The 20643-nt window shown below is 42.1% G+C and overlaps 1 protein-coding gene and 1 long non-coding RNA gene across 6 annotated transcripts in view; one reads left to right on the forward strand and one right to left on the reverse strand.

Annotated features, from left to right (window-relative positions):
• Snx24 (sorting nexin 24) overlaps window positions 1–20643 on the reverse strand; it is a 146688-nt gene that overhangs the window by 70394 nt on the left and 55651 nt on the right. The gene's annotated exons all lie outside the window — the stretch shown is intronic.
• LOC113834062 lies at window positions 15927–20359 on the forward strand. The gene is made up of 2 exons (XR_003482325.2): window positions 15927–16627; window positions 18762–20359. It is a non-coding gene; the product is annotated as an uncharacterized LOC113834062 (long non-coding RNA).

Genomic DNA, 20643 nt, shown 5'->3' on the forward strand with positions numbered 1-20643 from the left:
CATTCAAACCCGTCAGGTCATACACATTATTGCCTACATAGTTTTTCATTAGCTTCAATATCATGTGACTTTGACTCAGATACTCAATACAATATGAATGCTGCTCAGGCGTTGCTGGCTTGAGCTGTGCTAATAAATCACATTTGTTAAACAATGAGCCATTCCAGAAAAGAACTGCACTATGAGCCTTCCCATTCTCCTTTAGGGTCTACTTTGAAAGAATAAAAAATAAATTTTATCTCCACTACTAACTGGGGAAATCTCTAACAATGACACAGTATCTTCACTGATGAAATAGGAATGACAAAACTACCCTTGATAGAGCATGTTAGACAATACATGCCTTGGTTGTTGCAAGATGCTTTGCAACAGAAGGGGGAATTATTGCTAATTATGAAAAGGCAGACAAAATTCCCAGAAGGAAGCAGAAAATAGTTTTCATGGGGTTTTGAAGACAACCTGTCCCAGCTTGTTACACAGAGAAACAAGAATCCATCTTTCTTCTCACAAACTACTTAGCTATATAGTTTGTACCCCCTAATCACAGGCCTATGGAGGGGGAAGGAAACAAATTTTCTAGTTGCTTCCAAACCTTCCAGAACCTGTAATTTACCGACTGAACCTTGTTACCACAGCCATCTCCTTCCTTAACCCTCCCCACCCTGCTGGACACTGCCCATACAGAGTTGGCTCATCCTCCAGGCTTCCACTCCTGGGCCAAGACTGTCTCCCTCATCTGTCCTGAGAGCATACAAGTTCAATTCCACCTGCCTTGCAGAGCCTGCATGGTTTCCATGTTTCCCCTAAAACAAGAGCATCTAAATGGCAGTTATATCATGTGAAATGTAGTCACAGTCTCTACTCTCAGCATTACCAAATCTACTCATATGGACTGATAAGACTATGTAATGTTTTAGAATTTTTGTTCAGGAAAAGTTTTCAATAGGAACCTACAATGATGTTTTAAGAAAGCGTCTGTAATGTCAACTGAAGGAGTTGGTAATGTCATCTGTAGCACCAACTGAAAGAGTTAGAAAAATATTTACCCAGACCATTTTGTTGACCATAATATAAATAAAAAGTGAACAACAACAAAAATAGCTCACAAGGATGCTTGGGTGGTAAGATTACTAATGATTATGATTTTCTCTAAAATGTAGATTTGTACCAGAGCACATATTACTCTTATTATAAGGAAATAGGTGATAAAATTTCTGCTTTTTCAATTTAAATTAACATAAAAATAATGACAATTACTCATTCAAGAAAACTTTTTGAGACAGCTTCTAGCTATGCTGCTCAAGAAGTCCTCAAAATCATAATCCTCTTGCCTCAGCCTTCTAAGTTGGATATATTCTTGTGACCCCCATATCAGGCTTCAACTGTTGCTTTTTAATATACTGATAGATTGCTTATTTATTCATTCATTTCATCTTATTTATTCATGTATTCATTTCCACAGACATTGATTAAACTATGTCCAGGCATTTTTACCCTGTCACAACAGAAGCTGTAGCTAACACATGTTATAAATTGTTTTGGTTACTATTTTAATATTTAATTTCTGGTGTAATCACCATGAAAGCTAAGACTATGGAGTGGCTAAAAAGGTAGTACAAACAAACAACAACAAAAAACTATTTGATGAAAAGACCTCCTAGGCTCAACGATCAGCAGAACTATGACTGGGGAAATGACAATATTACTAAAATCAATATGCAGATTCAATGCAACCCCCATCAAAATTCATGATACTCTTTACAGAACTACAACAATCCTAAAATTTATACAGAAGAACAATAGACCACAATAGCCAAAGCAACAATACCTGATTTCAAGCTATATACTACAGAGCCATAGTGACAACAGAAGCACAGTCCTGCCACAGATATAGATATGCAGAATTGTGGAATAGAATAGAGGCCCTAGAAATCAACCCATACAACTTCAGGTATCTAATTTATTAAAGATGCCAAAAACATACTTTGAGAAAAAGACAAGCCACTTTGACAAATGGTTGCTAGTGAAACTTGATATCCACATCTAGAAGACTGGGGGAAAAAAGTCAAGGGCTGGAGAAAAAGCTCAGCAGTTAAGAACATGCTCATGTCTTCCAAAGGACCCTTATTCAGTTCCCGGCACCCACATCTGGCAGCTGACCTCAAAAAAGAGGTTTGTCAACATTCTTTCCAAAACAACGAATCTAGGGTTCAATGCAATGTTACTATTAAAACATTAATGGTATCCCCCAAATCCACTTTCCAGGTAGTTAAAACAACATAAAATTTCCCATAGCACCAGTGTAAAGAGCTGGGTGGTTTCTTTGTTGTTGTTGTTGTTTATTTGTTTGTTTGTTTCCGAGATAGGGTTTCTCTGTGTAGCTTTGGATTCTATCCTGGCACTTGCTCTGTTAGACCATGCTGGCCTTGAACTCACATAGATCTGCCTGCCTCTGCCTCCCGAGTACAGGGATTAAAGATGTGCACCACCAATGCCCAGCAAGAGTTAGTTTTAATGGCAGCCTAGCATGGAAAACCAGTTTTACCCTAAATTGCACAAATGACAATACTGATATTATCCCACAGTGAAGATCTATAGTCACAGTAAGCTGTAGCTCTTGTGCACACTGCCTGGGATTGAATTGTGTGTCTTCCATTACTTTCTTCCATAGCCCAAGGCAGCAGATCCATGTGATTTTGGACTGGATCCTTCAAAACTAAGCCCAAATGCTCTCCCGCCTCATGTGCTGATTACTTCAGGGGGTTGTTACAATACCAGGAATCTGGCTACCACAGGAAGTCAAACTGAAAAGAACAAGAAAACACCTCATTGTAACCCAGCAATCTTACAGTGAAGAGAAAAACAAGTTACTTTTGTGAGAAAGAAATCCCAATCAAGTTAGGCATGACGGAGGCAGATTACTCAGTATAACATGTTCCTTATGCCAGTACAAAGTTTAGGTGGTAAAGAGATGGTCAGCAGGGTATGGTGGACTGGAGAGATGGCTCAGAGATTGGGCTGGGCACTTGTTGCTCAAACAGAGAATCTGAGTTAGATTCTCAGTGATGTAATTTATTTTAAAAAACGCTGTGAAGAAAAGTCATGCCATACAACAAGGCTCACATAAGAGGTTTACTTGAAGAGGAGAGAGAAGGGGCAGAGAGGAGGGCAGAGACCTGTCCCTGGGAACAAGAGTGGTGGAAGAGAAAAAAAGAGAGACAGAGACAGAAAGAGAAAAGGATGGGGGTTGGGCAGGACCCTTTTAAAAGGGAACATAGTGAATGTGCATGGTGGTGCTCTTAGTGGCTGTAGCTGAGGGTGTATCCTCTCAGAACCCCAAAGGCAGGCCAGTACAAATGCCTGAATACACTCAGCATCCTCATGGTGGCTTACAACCATCTGTAACTCCAGTTCTAGAGGGTATGGTACTCTCTTCTGTACTGCATGGGTACTGTACATTAAGTGTGTATTTACATACATACTCCGTGAGCACTGCACAGACATGTGCAAAACACCTATATACATAAAATGAAAATAAAAAATTCTAAAATGTGTACTGTGTAAAATCTAAAATCTGTGTAAGCCACTTTGAAACAAGGCCTCTTATTAAAAAGAAACTATTAGACTTAATCTTACTCAGAAGGAAACTACACGAAGCTGTGGAGAGAAGAGTAGTCCAGAGTCAGACACCACTGGTCCCAACATGTGACACCCTGCTGCACCTCTGAAATGATCTGGTCTCCTTGCAGCAGTAATACATCTGAGGTCTTAGGGCTGGTGGCAGAACAAACCAATAGGATAAGGTCCCCAAAGTACTGGTACACAGACAGGCACACGCCTGAGTCTCAATTCATTCTAGAATCCTTTGGGATGGGAAACTAAGTAGAATCTAAGGTGACTGACAGATTTATTTTTCTGAATATTATAAAGTTGGATGATGTGTTATCTATTTCTGAATAGCAACAGTCTCACTGAAACCCACAATTCCAAAGGTTAAAACTTTAAGGCAGGACAGAATGCAGGTGATGGTCCAGAGTGATGAAAGAAGATATAAAGCTAATTAAGTTTTTAGTTCTTCCTGTCATGATTTTTAATTTTCAGCGGTGGATATGTGCATAATAAAGATACACTCCACAGTGAAAGCACAAAATCCAGTGTGAGGCCCCACAACTTCAGAATGGCTGCCCTAACCGTGCATAAGTCCATCAACATGTATAGGCTTTTGGTCTGGCTAATTTTCATATGTGATGGTTTTATTTGCAATTTTCTTTTCTTTTTTTAAGATTTATTTATTTTTATACACATGGGTGTTTTGCCTGTGTGTATGTCTGTGTGAAGGTATCAGATCCCCTGGAACTGGAGTTACACACAGTTGTGAGCTGCCATGTGGGTGCTGGGAATTGAACCTGGGTCCTCTGGCAGAACAGCCATTGCTCTTAACCCCTGAGCCATCTCTCCAGTCCCCATTTTTTTTTCTTGCTTTTCTTTATGAGACAGAGTTTCTCTGTGTATCCCTGGCTGCCCTGGAACTCACTGTGTAGACCAGGCTAACCTTGAACTCAGAGATCTGCCTGCTTCTGCCTCCCAAGCACTAGGGTTGAAGGCATTCATCACCCTGCCCAGCTTATTTGCATTAAAAAAATAGTTTATTTAACAACAAAAAACCTTTAATCTTTTTCTCTCTTAATTTACACACACACACACACACACACACACACACACACACACACACACACGTACGCATGTGTGGTTGAATAATTTCATCTCAAACTGTGGACAGTGTAAACTTATGTGTCTGAGAATTTATTGGTTCATTCACAACCCCTTTCTGTGGGCACTGGGACAATGAGAGCCAGGACTCCCCTGAGTTCTCTCTGGCTGAGCTTCCAGTCTTTATTGGGTCTTGGGAAGGGAAGGCTGCTTGCAAACAGCTACAAAAGGACTCTCTTAGACTTAACACTCCGGTGTTTGGCTCTTGAAGATGAGCAGAGGGTAGGTCTTGTGCAAGTTCAGGGGTCCACCAATACATGCAGGCCACATCTAAATCAAGGCCCCTCTGGCCCAGGTTCCTGGTGATGGGAAATAGGCTTCTGTGCTAAAATTCTAAAGATGGGCAGTGGCAGAATGCTACTTTCATAGAATTTTATGTGCTAGTACAGAAGGCAGGAATAACAAGTATAAAAAGGTAAGTAATTTATCAATTGAATTTTAGGAAGTAGCTACCCTGGAATAAGGGATGAGCATGGAGCCAGGAAGAAGAAACTGGGAGTGCCAGGGGACAAGTGACAATTTCTAACAGAATGGTCAGCATGGACAGAACATGAGGACACATCCCAAAATGCACAAAAACAACCTACTGGCTTGTGCTGGGTTTACATGAACCAACTAAAAACAAACAAACCCTGCACTGTCCCACAGCTTATACCAAATTTATTTATAAAAATTTACAGCCAAAGTTCTGTTTCAAACCAATTATTACTTCCAGATCTACATGGCCAATACCAGTGGCAAAGGGTCTGGGAGAGGAGTCTGGTTTCTAATGAGCTGGGTCTCCGCATGAATCACTGTCATTCTTCATGTAGAATCAGCATTTCTAAAGCCATGTGCAGGAGCTGCTAGAGAAAGAGAGGAAAAGGCCGCTCTGCGCGCTTCTCATATTGATTTCTCTTACCCCAAACAAAGAGATTCTCCTACTTACATGATATATCATAATCACTTCATTTGTCTGACTGCTTTAAAAAAGAACAATGGATTCAGGAAAAGGTGTTGACTTGCAGAAATATAATCATTTTGAGGGCTTTCTGCTCTTTGTATGGGCTGCTTTACTCTCCGTAACAGGCCATATTGAGTCTCCAGAGAAATGGAACATGCAAAGCTCTGATTCAGGCATTCCCAGGAGTCCATGGGAAATCTGAAGCAGACAACTATGGGGAGGCAGACAATGCGCAAGTGCAGCAAGGCTGGCCCTGCCCTGCAAGCCTTACCCCCCAGCTTAGTGCATCGGACACTCACAGTTCAGTCTCCTATCCTACCTGCATATAACGATGTTTTTCTCTCTGCACAGAGACAGGATAGTAGAGAACTCCTGGCGAGCATTGCCCTGTGAGCCAGTGCATACATGTTTAAAGGAAACTTTTGGAAAAAGTCTTTTTCTAGACAAAAGTGGTTCACATAATATGAACTTATGCCTCTAGCCATGATTTGCTCCCTACATGTCCAAGAGTTCTGCTCCTCAGGATGGCTTTGCCAAGACTGGCTTTTCTAAGACTAAAATCATAGTATCATCCCAAGAGGGGCAAAAACAAAAACAATAACAACAAAATAAACAAACAAAAACATTTTCCAAGAAGTAAGCTGCCTGGCTCTCAGGGACAGTACATCCAATTTAAATATAGTTGATGGTAGGAAATAAAAGTGTTATCTGTTCTATTATGTGGCTTTTCAGGAGACAAACCACAAGAGTACGTTACGCTGAATCAATACCCATGAAAATTACAACAGGGAGCTGCAAGGATGGCTCAGTTGGGAAAGCACTTGCCTTGTAAGCATCAGAACATGAATTCGATCCCTGGCACCCACACAAAAATGATGGCACTGCTCATATCCCACGGCTGGGGAGTTGACCACAGGAGGGTTCCCAAGGCTCACTGACCAGCCAGCTTGGCCTAATTGATGAGCTGCAGGCCTTTATGAGAGTCTGTCCTCAAGAAGATAGATGGTGGCCTTGGGCATGACACCTAAGGCCATCCTCTGGTCTCCACATGTACATGCACACACATGTATGTGCACTCCCACACAAGTGTACCGGCGGATAAACACAGGAACACACACAAACACAGTAACTGAACACAAAGCACAAAATGGTGACTATTTCTATAATATATAGTCCTATAATGTACTGATATGTGTTGTTTATTGCACATAGTACCAAGCTAAAATTGAAATATAACTCTTATTTTCCATATTTATATGAAACTTGTGCTGGCTGGGCTTATGTCAAGTTGACACAGACTAGAGGTATCCGAAAAGAGGAAACCTCAATGAAGAAGATGCCCCCATAAGATTGAGCTGTAAGATGTTTTCCTAATTAGGGGTTTATGGGAGAGGACCCAGCCATTGTGGGTGGCTCCATCCCTGTGCTGGTAGTCCTGGGTTGTATAAGAGAAAGTAGGCTAAGCAAGACAGTAAGCAGCACCCCTCCATGACTGTTGCATCAGCTCCTGCCCCCAGGTTCTTGCCCCGTTATAGTTCCTGTCCTGAATTCCTTCAGTGATAAACAGTGATAAGGAAGTGAAAGTGAATAAACCCTTTCCTCCCCAACTTACTTTATGGCCATGGTCATGGCAATCATGTTTCATCGCTGCAATAGAAACCCTAATGGAGACAAAACTATTATTTACCCTTTTATTTATTTACTTATTGGTTTTTCTTTTTATGACCATTTATTTATTACATTTTAGGAATTGGTGGATGAATTTAGAATATAATTTAGAAAAAAATACAGATATGAATGACAGAAAGCCTAGGGTGCTGCAAGCCATAATGGCCAATGCTAGTGTGCACTTTGAAGAGCAGAATGCCTATAGAAATGGAGACAGTAAAGATGGTGTTCAGCCCGGCGTTGGTGGCGCACGCCTTTAATCCCAGCATTCGGGAGGCAGAGGCAGGTGGATCTCTGTGAGTTCGAGACCAGCCTAGTCTACAAGAGCTAGTTCCAGGACAGTCTCCAAAGCCACAGAGAAACCCTATCTTGAAAAACCAAAAAAAAAAAAAAAAAAAAAAAAAAAAAAAAAAAGACGGTGTTCAAGAGACTTCAGGTGGAAATGAGAAATATTTGGGGGACTGAATTAAAGATCCTGGGTATCATATGTTAGCATAGAGCTTGGATACATTTGATTTGTATCCTGCGACTTTGAGGAAGATTGGGTTTATAAATGACAGACTAATTTATAAAGTAGAGGAAATTATATGGCAGCAGAAAGTTTGGATTATGGTATGGTTATCCCTGTCTGCTTTTAGCCAAATTCATACACTTTGGAGCAAAACCAGAGCAGAAACTGTTTTTTTTTTTTAATCTTCTTTTTTAAATTTAAGTTAGAAACAAGCTTCTTTTACATGTCAATCTCAGTTCCCTTTCCCTCCCCTCTTCCCCTGTCCCCCATGGACCCCCTATCCCAACCCTTTTCTGCTCCCCAGGGAGGGTGAGGCCTTCCATGGGGCATCTTCAAAGTCTGTCATATCATTTGGAAACCAGGTTTCTCGTGTAGCTTTGGAGCCTGTCCTGGAACTCACTGTGTAGACCAGGCTGGTCTCAAACTCACAGTGATCTTCCTGCCTCTGCCCCCCTCAGTGCTGGGATTAAAGGTGTGTGCCACCACCACTCAGCTGACAAAACTATTTTTAAAAAAGTATATTTCAATGACAAATATTGCAACATTTTAAGAAGGAATAGTAACAGCATATTCATTTTTTGTAAGACTTAGTAACATGAAGTGATACTGTTAATCCTTTAAAAAAATTAAAAAAAAAAATGCTGGGCAGACTAGTACATGCCTGTAACCTAACAATCAGGAGACTAAGACTCTGCAGGTTCAAAGTTGGCCTGGGCTTCATTGCAAGATGCTCATAAGGAGGGCAAACAAAAGCAGGCTGCTAGAAGAGCAACTCTTAATTTAATAAGAGCATGTGCACGATGTGCCTGTACACAGGTTCTCTCACACATCCTTTGTAAGAAAGAACCATGGGGGGGGGGGCAGGAGGGCTCTGTGCTGTCTGGCATCTAGAACATGAGGGCAGTGACCAAGAACGTTTTTACATCTTAGTATTTTACTTAAGTATAACATGCAAGCATTGCTCTGCCAGATATATTTGTTCCAAATCCGCTCTAAGGTAGAGACTGTAATCACAAGCACACATTCTGTACCACAGTTTACACAGTGTATGGACCATCAAATGCCAATTCCTCCATAACTAGGTGCCTTAGTTAGGGTTTCTCTTGCTGTGAAGAGACACCATGACCAAGAAAACTCTTACAAAGGCAGAGTTTTCATTTAATAGAGGCTGGCTTACAGTTCCAGAGGATTAGTCCATTATTGTCAGGGTGAGAAGCATGGCAGCATGCATGCAGACATGGTGCTGGAGAAGGAGCTCAGAGTTCTACATCCTGACCCGCAGGCACCAGAAGGAGATTGGGTGCCACACTGGGTGAGGCTTCAGCATATGAGACCTCAAAGCCCATCCCCACGGTGACAAACCTCCTAATTGTGCCATTCCCTATAGACCAAGCATTCAAACACATGAGTCTATGGGGGCTATTCAAACCATCACACTAAGTAAGCTTGCTTACCTCACCCACCTTCAGTAGCAGCTCCTTCCAGCTAGCTGTCTTGCTCTGTATCTCTCTTGCTAAGGAGCAGATGTCCTTCTCCAAGAAGGCCACCTTTATCTGGTCTCCCTGCCCTGCCCAACTTCCCCAGCCCATGTAACTTCTGCTGTGAAATCACTTCAGCCTATCCAACTAATGACGAAGGTTTGTCTGTTTCCCAGAACTGTCTGTTTCCGCCACATACACACTTTCTGTTCCCATCTTGTTCCACTGGCTTCTTTTTCTTACTTCTCTCTTCTTGGCCTAATAGGAATTTCTACAAAGCTGGCTCAAGACAATATGCCACCTGCCTTCTTTACTTTCTGGACATTTTAAAACCTCTTACCTTAGAGGGATACCCAAAATATGCCAGTGGCAAAGGCTGCAAGCAAACGCTGGCCTTCTGAGGAATGGATGGAATGGGCTAACAAGTCACCATTAAAAAGATTCAGCTCCTTTTTAAGTCATTTTTTTTCTGAACTTCCCATAACTTTGCACATGAGATGAGCTCCCTGGACCCCACACAAGTGACCTGAAGAGCCAGCTTCTGAACTAGGTGGAAATCCAGTGTGTGAGAAGTTACCAACCTTGTCTCTTGCCCTTTGACCCTCTGACATATGAAGACAATGTGACAATCTTTTTATTTCATTCAGTTAAGATTATGGCATCACTTTCCTAATACCTAAACAACTTCAGAGAGTTAATATTTCGTTACAACTCTCTAATACACTTCCTGAAATATGGGGAAATTAAATGACTAATATTCTGGTTACCAAAAACAAAGAAAACAACAACAACAACAACAAAAAAAAACAGCATAACCAATACCACAGAAACAAACCTATCTCGCTGTTCTCCTGCTCCTGTTTCTTTCTGGTTGTATAAGGTATGACCCCCAAATGAGTTGTGCACTTTTTTTTTAATTCAAAGATATTTCCACTTCATTAACACAATTCCTTATTTTCTACTTTTTATTAGCACCGAGGAGAAATTCCAGGCTTTAAGATTCAAATGACTTCTCCCAAAATCAGAGCTGGTCTCTCTCTTCTCAAACGTGCCGGTTTAGGTGAAATCTCTGAGAGTTTCTCTGCCTCCATAAAACGTGGGTGCCACTGCCCATCAGGCTTACGTTTGCCTCTCTGCACAAACAGTCCAAAACAGTTTTCCTGATCTGTTTCAACTTGAAGTGTTGTCAATATATGGATTGTCTTGCTTTCTAATTCAGTGAAAAATCTAGTTTTCCATTAGTCTCTGCCTTTCTAATTTTCGATACAGCCTTACTAAATGTAATTATTAAAGGCAGATTCAAGAAAGCAATTACTGAGCTACTGGTTTGTATCTCTGAAGTCTTAATAAGTGGCAAAAAGTTGTAATTGCCCTGAGTATAAAATAAATTTTTCTATAGGACAGACATACACAGCCTTGAGTTTGTGCATGGACAAACACAGTCTTTAACCTTATTTCAGCTCTATTCAGGCATTGCTGGGGGCACACAGTAGGACCACATTCCAGAAAGACCACACTGTTCTTTCTTCAGGACTTTGTGGCTTTGGTAAACACCTAGCTTCTATGAAATACCTTTCCCCTCCCATCTGAACATATGTCAGGAAATTAGACTAGACATTTAGCATTTACTCATCTGGCTCTCTAACTCTATGACTTATTTACCAAATTCCTTAACCATTGAGCCATGTCTCCAGCTCATATTTTCTGAATTCCTAATAAACACAGTGCCCGGCTCTGTACTAGACACAGGCTGAGTAATTCTAATCTACAACTTCAACTTACAACTTAGTAAACAAAACGAAACATGATTAACTATAAAGCAATACACTCTGCTAATAACATAAATCAAAAAATATTTTTAAAGCCTAAGGAATAATTCTTCCTGTAAGTAGAGTAAGTAGTTACTTTTCTGCTACTGGGAAAACACACCATAACCAAGGTAACTTACACAGAAAGAGGCAGGACAGCAGGCAGGCATGGGAGCTGAGAGAGCACACCTCAGCTATAATCACAAGGCAGAAGAGGGAACTGTAAGCAGAAAGAGGATAAGACTCCAAAAACCTGCCTCTAGTAACATACTCCCTTCAGCAAGGCTGCACCTCCTAAGCCTCCCCAAACAGCAACAAGTGTCCAAATGCATGAGCCCACGGGAGACATTCTCATTCAAACCACCAAATAGGGAGACAAGTTCTTTGAGACTGCCTCACGTACAGATTGAACTGTGTCACCCTCCCTCATTCACAGGTGGAATCTCTCTCAATGTGGTTGTATTTGAAAAGAGGTCCTGTAAAGAGGTAACTAATTATGGTTGAGTAAGGCAAGAAGGGCAGAGTTCCAATACCTCACAGGAGAAAGAAGTGGTGTGTTAGCTTCTACACCAAGGAGGCTAAAGCAAGAGTATTACGAGTTTGACAGGAAAAACCATTCACAATAATCACAACTTGGAGGCTAGACTGAACATAGCAAGGTTGTCTCAAAGGAGGAAGAGAAGAGGCATCAGAGACCAAGGGGGTAGCTTTTCCAGAGTACAAGGACCTTTCTGACCCTTAGAAAGGCCTGGAAAGATAATCTTCACTGTTCTCAACGATGCCTCCTGGCTTAGTGGCAACACTCCAAACAGAACCTCCTGGAAGGCAAGATGCTTCAGTGGGTACAGCACTTGCCATGAATCCTGAAGACCATCCTGAGTTCCATCCCCAGGACCCATGTAAAGGGGGAGGTGAGTAAATAAATGCAAAGGTTTAAAGTAGCATTAGTTCTGTCTTAAAGTAATTTACTGAATACATGAATGGCTTTGTGGCTTCTAGACTGTTGTTAATTAATTCTGAGAAGAAACCTCACCCCAACACCTAAAAACCCATGAAGAGCACATCACTACCGTCAAGGCTGGGAGGGATAGCCAACAATCTGAAACCACACCTGAGTGGGTTTCCTTCACATCCTCTTTCTTAAATGTCTGAGAACCAAATATGAAGCCAGAAGGAGAAAGAGGAAGAGACTACGCAATCAAACAGCTACTTACTCCTTTAATTCTATGAAGAAATTAAGAGCCTGTATGGTGGGTTCCCAGCCAATCATCCTGGGAAAGTTTACTGTGTTTATTGGTGGAAGCCATTTTCTAAGGAGGTCATTGCTGAATGAGGCAGAAGCCTGGCAGGACCAGAGTTCTTCTGCTCTCTGTGGCATCTTAGGAGCAGAAGTCATGACATGCCATGCAAGCAGCTAAGCCTTCATCCCAAATCCCTCACCAGATGAGGCTGACTGTGAGCTTCCAGACACTAGGCAGGCTCTGGATAGGTGAAGAGCCTGTTTCTTTAAAGTAAGGGCAGAGGTGTCAGTGAGTCCAGCAATAATAACATGCACAGAATTTGAGTTACAGGGCTGTGATGTAGCCCATCAGTTAGACCTAGCACATACGATGCCCAATACCACACAGGGCATACGGGGGCCTATGTGTTTATATGTGGGAACAGAGAAAACACTTTTAGCCAGTTTTATGGGAAAGCAGGGTGGGAATGACTGGTAACATCCAATTTAGAGGTCTCCATGAAAGGGCTAGCGGTGACTCTCCCTCACACCTCCACCTTAACTGGGTGACAGCTAGCTGGGAGGCACCCCCATTGGAACCTTTATCTGCAACAGTTACATATTATTTAGGTTTCTTCTGCTCAGTTGTTTGCTCTCTCACAGAAGCCAGCCTGCCCCTCACACTCCCAGATGTGCCTTGCAGCTGTGTAGGGAGTGACTCTAATATGGAGCTCCTCTCCCTGTCCTTACATCATTGACCCTGAAATGAACAAGAAAAGAACTTCAAAAGAAACAGTAGAAACAAAAGACTAGACATGGGGGGGGGTGTGCAAAGAGAAGAGCCCAGGAGATTAACTTTCGTGGGGAGGTCTCAAGACAATGGGAACAAAAAGCACAGAACACCTAAAACAGGGGGGGTAGGTGGGAGGGGGGTGTTAGAGTTCCACAGTACCTTTTTATTAGATTATTCCAAGTAACTTTCTCATTCTCAAAGTGAACCTGATCTCTGGTGATCTTAACTCCCCACATCTCTCTTTACAGCTCCTACTCCTTCAGGTAAATAGTGGCTTAACTATTTCTAGAATAAATTATCTTTCTGCCTTGAACCTATAAGCTCTCTTGCCACCTGGCCCCATTGCTGCATTCCTTGGTGAAAAACATGCTTTCCAATGATTATGCAACAAATACTCTTCGGGAAAGAACCAATGAAATCCAGTCTCACTGTTTCTGGGCTGGGAAGATGGCTCTGCCAGTAAAGTACTTGCTTTGTAAGCACAAGAACCTGAGTTCAGTTACCAGAATCCATGTAAATATCAGGATGCTGGCACACGCTTGTAAGGGGATGCTAGCACAGGCTTGTAAGGTAGGGGTAGAGATAGGCAGATCCCTGGAGGGTGCTTGCCTAGCTTACTTGGCCAATGGGAAAGCCTGTCTCAAAAAATAAGGTGGATATCACTCCTGAAGAGCAATACCTGAAGTTGTTCTCTGGTTACACACACACACACACACACACACACACACACACACACACACACACACACACACGACACACACACACTTTAAAATCCTGTCATTGTGACAACACATTTCTGCCCTGTCCTAAGTACTGGAGTCATTCCCTCAGTATGTATCTCATAAGTAGTTTTTCTGAACAGGTAGAGATCTGCTCCAGCCCCTAAAGAATACAAGGAAGTCTGTGAATCCACTATTAAGTGTATGACAGTTGCAATAGGAGATGGAAGGAAAGCTACCTGGTGCCTAAATGTCATCTAATTTCAAAAGTCTAATAATGAAGGACCACTCCAGATTTACACTACATTGCACAGCCAGGTGATGGCAACTCTCTTCAGAGCATACACATGTTTGGGTATTTATTTTTAAAATGTATTTATTTACTTACTTATTTTTGAGACAGGGTATTGTTATGTAGCCCAGACTGGCCTTGAACTTATAAGCCTCCAGCATCATCCTCCAACATGCTGGAAGTACAAGAGTATGTCACACCATGGCAGGCTGGACCCAGCATTTAAATTTTTCAACACTGTTAAAAAGACTCTGAACATAAACTTGGGTTCAAGTCCCACCTCTTCATTTACTGGCAACATGACCTTCGATGCTTTTCAAGGTCTTTAAGGATCAGCTCTTTTTTCTGTTAAGGAGACACAGTACCATCTTCTATGGGAAGATTTAAGTAAGTTGGTATTTATACATCACAGAATATGATACCTAACATATATAGTAAGTACTCAAAATAATGGGTTTTATATTATTCATAACAAAAGTGTTCTTGAAATTTAGTCAATGACATTAAAATAATTAAAAATATTATTGATCAGGACTAGAGAAATGCTACAATTGTTAAGAGAGCCCTGCTCTTGCAGAGGAGCAGGTTTGGTTCCCAGCTCCCAAGTGGGGCTATTCACAACCATCTGTAACTCCAGTTTCAGTGGATCTGCTGCTCTCTTCTAGACTCCATGGGTATTTATTACTGCCCCACAACATACATACATGACATACACTCACACACACACACACACATCAACAAAAATAATCTTTAAAACATCATTTAACCAAATACATGTAAGTACATTTTAAAATTTTTGTGGTTTGTTTTCCTTTCCTGTATTTAGTGTATGGGGGTGGGGTCTCTCTCTCTCTCCCTCTCTTTCTCTCTCTCTCTCTCTCTCTCTCTCTCTCTCATATTCAGGCACACATGTGATAGATAAGTCACAGAACAACTTAGAGGAGACTAAGCTCTCTCCTTTCACCATGTGGCTCCCAGGAACTCAGGCCAGCAGGCTTGGTAGCAGGTATCTTTACCTAGTGATCCATCTTGCAGGCGCTAAATGGTTTTGTTATTTGTTTTTTTGTGTGTGTGTTTCTTTTTTTCAAATTCGTGCATCTATTCTCAGAATATACAAACTTATCTTCTCAAAGAATAGACAAAAGAAATGTCACCCCATGACTTAGAGATGGAACACTGCCAGCTTACTCTGTCCCCATATCTAAAACAATTCCCTGGGGCAGGGATGCCTGGAGTGCGCAGGACACTGTGGTACAGGGCTACACACAGTTCTAAAACCTCAGAATCTGTTCTATATCGCAAATGGAAAACAGTTACCAAAGCAACAGAGATAGCCACAGTCTCCATGGTGCCAGATCCCCTACGTAACTTTCACAACAATGTCACTGCAATACACAGTTACACTTAACCTCTGTGCTACCAGAGATTTCATCAGGTGTTTATTCTGTCGGGGGATAGTGCTGAACAGTCACCCCATAACCAAGACAGTCACCAAGATGCATGGGAGAGCACTGAGCCAAACCTGTGGTAATTCCCTCCCCCTGCCTCCTGCAGCATCTACCTGGCCATATGTTGCCCTGCACACAGGCCTTTGCCCTTGAAGGACTAAGGCTAGGGAGTCAGGTTGTTTCCTAAGTGCCCCAGCACAAGAATGAGAACCTAGAAAAGAGATATGAAGGTCTTAAAGAACAGGACCCAGTGTCAAGGCATACCCTTAAATCCATGGAAGTGTCCTGGCAAGCAAGAATGGCTTCTTCCCAGAGCTTCTTAGTGAGGCCCATGGCTTGGGCTGGGTAGCTCTGGGAGGCAAGATGATAGACTTTCTAGGAGGTTGCTCCAGCTCATTGAACACAGCGGAGCTCTTGTGATGGCTATACCACTCTTCCTTGCTTGTTTTAGGTGGCCAGTGTAGCAAATGTAATTGTCAATATTTTTGGCTGTAACATAGTTGATAACCCTTAGACACATCTTGGATACAACCATGACCAGCCAAACCATACATTCTGGACATCTAGCTCAAAGCTTATGTCAATCATCTCACCTGTCTTATCCCTAACACCACAGGTAGAACAGCTCAATACCAGGTAGTGCTCTTCTGTACATCATCAGGTGATGACCACAATCTCACAATCCATTTGGAGCCCAAAGCTTCGGTCTTCTCTGGAGATGCCACCAATAGCAGCCACACTGAGCTAGCAGCTTTCCAAACCTGATTTTTTTTCTTTCTCAGTCTGCTGAGCCAGGTCACAGGTAGGAGCCAGAATGATAAGGGCCCTAGTCTGACTCTTGCCAGTCCTGGGAAGTATGGTGATCCAGACAAGTAATAGAATGAGGAGGACTGCTTGCTGTCTTGCCACTGCTAGTCTCAACTACACCAATGATGTCATGGTTCTGCAGCCCAATGGGAACTGCCTAATACTGCACAGGTATTGGCTTTTTGTAACTATACTTACTAATGATCTCCAAGGTATGTGGGGACTGTGGTGTCTTTCTTCCTCTTTCTCCCTTTCTTCAGGCTTTGCCTATTTTCCATCAGGTCTCCATAGAAGCATGGCTGCTCTTGTTTCTGCTGCTTTAGGTCAATGCCCACAATTAAGTCTGAACCCCAACAAGCGTATCTGGTACTTCCTTTTTTTAAAGTTTATTTTATTATCTTTAAGCACTCATGCCTGAGAGATAGGGGGAGAGAGAATATGTGTGTTTGTATAACCATATACAGACGCTGTGGAAGCCAGAGGCTAGAGTTAAAGGTAGTTGTGACCCTTTGGACATGGGTGATGGCTGCTGGAACCAAAGTCAGGGCCACTGAACCATCTTCCTCCAGAAGCCTGATGCTCCTTTAAAAAAAAAAAAAAAAAAAAAAAAAAAAGTGGTGTTTTGGAACTTTTTTTTTTATGCTATGTAATATTACTTTAACTGTAAAGGTGTGTTACTTTTGTTTATGCTGCATTTGTATGACTATGTAAAGATCTTTTGCATTTGTTTTGCCTTGCCTGCCTAAGGTACTTGATGGGTCTAATAAAAAGCTGAATGGCCAATAGCTAGGCAGGAGAAGGCTATGTAGGGCTGGCGGGTAAAGAGAATAAATAGGAGGAGAGAATGAGGTACACGCCAGGGGCAAGAAGCCAAGCAGATGCCAGCCAGACACAGAGAAGCTGTGAAAGTAAGATATACAGAAGTAAGAAAGGTAATAAGCCCCGAGGCAAAAGGTAGATGGTAGGTACAAATAATAAAACCTAGAGACTGACACTGGGATTCAAGCTGATGGTCAGATAAGCAAAGCAGCTGGCTACTAGCTCTTACCTCTACCTCAGACTGAAGGGGTGACTGTCTAGCTTCTCAAATCCTCAGACTACAATCCTGTCTCCACTAAGTCTCAGACTCCAATCCCAGACTGCTGCTTCTTCCTTTTATACCACTCAAATCCTGGGATTAAAGATGTGTTATCCCAAGTGCTGAAATCACCTTTGTGTGAGCTGTTTCTCTTTAAACCTGGATCAATTTCATGTAGCTCAGTATGGCCTTGAACTAACAGAGATCCATCTGCTTGTCTCTTGAGTCCTGGGATTAAAGGTGTTTTGCCACCACCACCTGGCTCTATGGCTAGCTAGTATGGCTGCTGGAATTAAAGGTATGTATTCACCACTGCCTGACTTCTATGGCTTGTGGCTTGCTTTGCTTTCTGAACCCTCAGGCAAGCTTTAATAAATCATAAATAATATATCCCCATAGTACATAAAGAGAAACAGGTTAAGTTAAAAGAGCTAGTTAGAAATGAGCCTATCTAAGTCAAGTATTCGAAACTAGTAGTAAGTTTCTGTGTCATGATTTGGGAGCTGGTTAGTGACCTAAAAGAAAAAAGCCTGGTAAAAGGTGGGTGCAGTAAATGGAAGTATCTTCAGATATGTCCCTCAGTGAGAAATCTGTGATCATTGTTCAGTGCTATTTTTTGATGCCACCAAGATAACGCTGTGCACTCTCTCTCTCTCTCTCTCTCTCTCTCTCTCTCTCTCTCTCTCTCTCTCTCTCTCTCTGCTCTTTCCAATCATCTGTCACCTTTTCTCTCTTCCTTTCCATTGGTCTATTGCTCCACTGACTCTCTGCATTCCTGACATTCCTGAGGATCAAGCATCTTTCTAAATCCTCCTCCTTTCCCTCTCTTTGAGCATCACCTGTTACTCTTCCATCTCCTGCTACTGGGGCTTTAGAGTTTCAGCCTCTTGCTCTGCTTTGGAGAGGAACTTTGGTTCAGCTTCATCTGGTTTTCTTGGCCAGAATTCCAGGAATAGTGACTGGATCTTAGGCATCTTCCCTCTTTCTTAAGAGTCTCTGTCCTTCCAGGGTTTAAAATATTTTCCTTGGTCAGGAGATAATCTTTCAGTAATTTAAAACTAAGGTCCTTGCCCTGTCTGGGTCCATGGTTGTCTTGATAGTTGTCCCTTTCTCCTATTCTTTGTGTCACTGTTCATTCTCTTTCTGTAGACTTGGAGCAGGGAGGGGAGCAAGAGTGGCTACCTCCTCCATGGCTCTCCCTTCACTGATGCCTCTTTCTATCTTTAGGTGGAGAACACTTCCAGTCCTGGTCTCCATCTTGTTCTGTGAAGAGTCTGTGACAGCTTTCTTTCCTCCTTGGAAGATGCATCTGGGTCCTATTAGTCAACCAATTCTCTGCCACCACCCTGCACCCAGACCACTGAACAGAGCTGGATTCACCATCTTTTAGGTTTCCAGATCACTAGGAGGACCTTGAATCCATTTTTACTTGTTTGCTGTTTGTTTGAGTCAGAGTCTTGTTGGCCTCAGATTTGTTATGTAGCAGAAGACAACAGTGGATTTCTTATCCTGCCTCTACCTCACAAGTTCTGGGATTCCAGGCATAAAACACAATCCCTGGTTTATGTGGTGCTGATTTCTAACCCTGGGCTTCCTGCATGTGAGGCAAGCACTTTGACTACAAGCTATAATTCCAGTCTAGAATGTCCCTGTAGTATTAGGAATCTAATCAGAATTCTCTTGGAACATGTGTCTTTTGGTAATTCTATATTTCTTTTAATGCATTTAACACAATCCTACGTGTGGAATAGAATTCCTTTTTATAATTTAATATTCTGAATAGCAGAACATTCACAAGGACAGGAATTGCTCCTCACATCCCACTCTTTCCTGACCAGGTCCCGATCCGCCCTCCCCAAGGTCCTCACTGGTCACCCAAACTTCCACTGTGCTTTGAGAGTATCTGAACAGTCAGTCTTGGGTCTGTCCCTCGACAGTCAGCACTGAGCCTGCTCCTCCTCTGGATTTTCTACTGGGCTGCAGCCCTGGGCCATTTCCTGTGTCTGGGCACAGACTTTTCTTTCCTTCCTGTTGTTGCATAAACACTGTTAGAGTTAACGTTTTGGGGGCTACACCTTTTGGTGACTGACCAATACGTCTAATCACAATTTAGCAATGAGCGGTAGAGAAAATGGCTAGAAAAATATTTTTGTTTGCCTTAATTTTCCTTTTTCCAAAACCTAATTAGTTTTGGAACAAAACAAAACAAACCACATAATCACTGTGCTACAACTTAAAAGAATGATTTTTTTTCTCTCCTAAATTATTTGGAAACATCTGCTCTGTCTTTTACACATACCAGGATCATCTTCTTTGTGTTTATGCTGGAAAACATGCCGGCTGCTCCAGTATCCAATCAGTTAGCACAAGGAGATGTCAGCTGTCACCTGTGTCTGTTGCAGCGATTTCCCTCCTCTGTCTCTGCCCACTGTGGGTGAGCTGTCAAGTTTCTAGTTTCTGACATGCATTTACATCACTCAACGACATCTGACGGCAGTGAAAGGCCACAGAAAACTGCTTATTGATCAGAGCAAAACTAGTTGACGGAACAGATGAGGTTGTATTGCAGAGATGCGGCCACATTCAGGTGATGACATTTGCTCCCCGCACACAGAAGCCTAATGGAATACAACTTCATTATATCATGCCACTTGTGCTTACAGCCGGGAGCCTGGCTCCTGACTGTTTTGTCTATGTGGTGATGAGGACAATCTACTTGTGCTGGCTTCAATGTCTTACCACCCCGATTTGTTCATGAGCACTTGCACGCTACCTGTGACTCTGTCCTGACAAATATACCAAGAGACATTGGAGTCTCAATCTCACCAAAGTCTAATTGCACTGTCCTTTAAAAAAAAAAATAGAATTACCATTTAGTGAGCTGTAACTGGCTAGGTGAAAACTTTGATACCACTGTGCAAATAAGTTTAAATGTTTCAGCCCCCACCTTCTCCCCTCCCCCCTCCCTGCTCCACACCAATGGCATTGTCAGGGAAACAAACAAAAATTGATAAGTTGGATACAGTTGGAATCTACTATTAAATTAAACTTAATTGTTTCTCAAGAACCAAGACATCAGACTAAGGCCCTCTGCCTACAAATTGTTTCT

This window comes from Cricetulus griseus, chromosome 2 (assembly GCF_003668045.3).
Source record: "Cricetulus griseus strain 17A/GY chromosome 2, alternate assembly CriGri-PICRH-1.0, whole genome shotgun sequence".
NCBI lineage: Eukaryota > Metazoa > Chordata > Mammalia > Rodentia > Cricetidae > Cricetulus > Cricetulus griseus.